This window comes from Rhincodon typus, chromosome 26, assembly GCF_021869965.1.
Source record: "Rhincodon typus isolate 14 chromosome 26, sRhiTyp1.1, whole genome shotgun sequence".
Taxonomy (NCBI): Eukaryota; Metazoa; Chordata; class Chondrichthyes; order Orectolobiformes; family Rhincodontidae; genus Rhincodon; species Rhincodon typus.
In genome coordinates this window covers 25,514,434-25,517,801 of record NC_063357.1, presented here as the reverse complement: position 1 = coordinate 25,517,801, position 3,368 = coordinate 25,514,434, and the positions used below count along the sequence as shown (strand labels likewise).

The following is a 3,368-nucleotide window of genomic DNA, read 5'->3' as shown; positions in this document are numbered from 1 at the left end:
TGCATCACCATGACTCTTACACCTACTTTACCAAGTCCTTATTGTGCACAAGGAGGAAAATTAAAAATGCAACATTAAGAGATCTTGCAAATCCAAAGCAATTATTAATTTCAGATCATATACAGTCTATGTACATTGAAAAAGCTGAATTACTTTTACAAGTGCAGCAAAGTTATACGAGGCAAATGTTAGATTTTGATGTGCATTACTTGCTTGTATTTTGCTCTCAGATCATGATATCATCATCTTATTAAAAGCATGCAATATGTTCCTTCCAAAGGAAAAGGAGAGGACTGAATAAAAAAAAATTAAAGTTCATGTGGAGTTATCAAATTAAAATAGCATCACTACACACAAACGAAATAATTACAGAATGATGGCAGACAAGATGATAGTGGTAAAACCTATTAATTCTATTATCAAAGTAACATTCCCAGTATAGCATAGGTATGAAATTAACACTGGTTAGAGCAACGCTATTAGTGGCACGACTTCAATATGATAACTGCAACAAACTTTGAATTTCTAACAGGATTCAGAACATGCAAAAAAAAACTGAAGATCATGTGACCACAGTCTACTGACTGGAGGAGTGTGGTTTTGTGACACATTTTAACATGACAAAATGGACAAGATGGCAAAGTCATGAGATTTTTGTGTAATTGTAGCAATGAGGAAGCAAGAAATGAACTTAAGAGTTTTATTCAAGAATACATTGGAATTAACAATATCTTGAACACTCATTTTTGTAAATATGCTTCATAGTCAAATTCTCATCAATGGGGGAGCCAAATGAGAATAATAATTTAACTGATGGTGATGAATCACCAATTAATATTATTAACCCAAGGACCGATTAAATTTCCATTTTTATTTAAAAGCTTTGCTACCCATAGGACTCCAACTCCTCCATCCAGTCTCATCTTATTTTCTGACATCAGAGCTCATAACTTAAAAACTGAAATTGAAAAAAAAAACAGACCTCTTTGTAACTATTTGTTTGAAGAGGCATCCGCATAGAGGGAAGCAATAGTGACGTTGAGAGGTGGGAATAGGTTTGAAATCCCATAAGCCAACATATTTTTCGAAATAGGGTTCTTTATGATGGAAGTCTCTCCTAAAAGAAAACCAGTACGGACAAATTATGCTTCAAGATTAAGGGCGAGGCAGAAAACTACAAATGAAGACTGAGGGTCTGTCTTTATTCCCTATCCCAACAAGCAGTGTACTTTATAATATGGGATCATTACTGATTACAGAAGTTCCTTTCTTCTTCATTGCTGTAATTGCAACATTTGCCTTTTTGTAAATTTCACGACTTCCATGCCATCTTACCCATGTCATATTAGCATGTAGACTGTGCGCCATATGATCCAGCCAAGAAAATCTTTGTAATGCCAATGTTTGAACCAGGACTTCATTTCTTGCTTTCTCTTAGCTGTAAATTATAAGAATAAATTTTTTTAAAAAATAAACTCCGTAAACTCCAACATTCTTACCAGCTTGAATTAATCAAACAGGATCTTGACAAACACACTTGAGTTATATCAATAAATTCTAGTTTAGTAAATTATAGTTGTCTGGAATTTAATCTGTGGCTTTCAGCAAAAGCCAAGTGAGCTAGAGCTCAACTGACATGTAAAATGCCTGATTTCAAAGGTCTCAGTGAATTCAGGTGAATATTTCCTACAGCTCTGCTGCACATCTCCAAAGCAATTTCATACATAAAGAACAAAAGGAACAGGGCGAGTGGCTATTTGATCCATCAAATGGCTCTGCCAAACAAGATCTGATTGCGCCCTTTAATTCATGTTCTGGCTGCCCTGCCCCCAAATCATTTAGCTCCCTTGTCAAAAGTCTGACTAATTCAGCCTCTAATACATTTAATGCCCCTGAGGTGGGGAGAAGAGAATGCTAAACACAAACAACATTGAGGAGGAATCTCATCTGTCTTAAATGAGAGATCTGTTACTTTCAAACTGTGTCTCATGGTTCAAGGAGATCACCTTTCATTGTAAGCTCTAAATACATTTGCAGATTTACTAAATTGACTCATATCACTATCCTCAGCAAGATTAAGCATACCTGTATATCTGAAATAATGAAAGTACAGCAGTTGGATCTATTAAGTGACATTGTATCTTATACATAGTAGCAGCCCTGAAAATTTCAACAGGCCCAAAGAGAGAGTGTGTTGCAAATAAAGCAAGGCTGCAGAGAAGAAAACCTAGAATATTCTGATGATCAGGGTGCCTCATCCGTTACCAAGAGTATTCTCACTAGATCTATTTTGGAGACTGATAGCAAAAAACTATGAAAACGATTAAGGTTTTAACACCAGGCAAGAAAAAAAATCCGAATCCCCTCATACAATATCTTAAATTGCTTACACCACTTGCAACAAACAACTGACCATAATGTTTTAACTCTACTGTGACAAAGCTCAAGACGTTCATTCCAATCACAACCGTAGATTAGAAAGAATGAAACAGCGATTATGTGACCACTCAAACAGGTGCAGTGCAAACATCTCACATGCCTATCATACTTCCCTGAAATTTCAGTGACAACTGTGCAATTATTTCCACCATCTTCTCCAGCAAGAAGCACTTTGTGTGCCCACCACCCCCACCTCTCTTCTCCCCATTTCAATGTCCAACTCCCACTCCCCAGCGCGGTTCCAAACCTCTGGCTTGGGGGCTGACAACAACCTTTGCCTGGAGCTCTACAGCAAACTGCCTACAATTCGATTGAGGATGAATGGAAGGAAGCGAAGGCACTGAGACATACATACACAGACAGACAGGTCAGCAACAGACACAAGCCCCGGTTGTCAGTCTACAGGAAGAGAAAGACAGAGAGAGAGAGAACGGCCCTCTCTGTCCCCTCGGCCGGGGCAGCGCCCACTGTCCTCTCTTCACCATCGCCTCCACAAAGTCAGAGCCAACTCACCTCGAGCCGAACACCTTGGTGCAGCTCATCCGCTCGCTCAGGTCGCACATGGCCACGTAGCCGGGCTGAGTGGCCCGGGCGCTCTCCACATGGTACGCGTAGACGGACAGCAACACCCCTAGCAGGCACACGCTGCCCCGGGCCAGTTTCTCCCATTTCGGGGTCGCCACTTTCAGGATGGGCGCCGACATCTTCCCCTCTGCCTGCCGCTGAGGCCGAGACGTAGCGCGCTCTGATTGGCCAGCCCGGGACATTATCCACGTCACCGCGTACCGCCCCGCCCTCTGTGACGTCACCGGGTGCGACTGGGCTCCGGGCGGGACAATGGGGGCGGGGCCTCTAGAAGGAGCTGTCAGAGCTCTGGCTTCCAGCCCATTCAGAGACCAGTGTGCCCAGCACAGTACTGCAAGGTAGAC

General features: G+C 41.5%; 1 long non-coding RNA gene across 1 annotated transcript; it reads right to left on the bottom strand.

The window, feature by feature from the left end:
• Positions 1–384: 384 nt before the first annotated feature.
• Positions 385–3,064, bottom strand: LOC125486185. The gene is made up of 3 exons (XR_007264870.1): positions 2,953–3,064; positions 1,336–1,438; positions 385–1,117 (listed from the first exon to the last, which is right to left on the bottom strand). It is a non-coding gene; the product is annotated as an uncharacterized LOC125486185 (long non-coding RNA).
• Between the last annotated feature and the right edge of the window lie 304 nt (positions 3,065–3,368).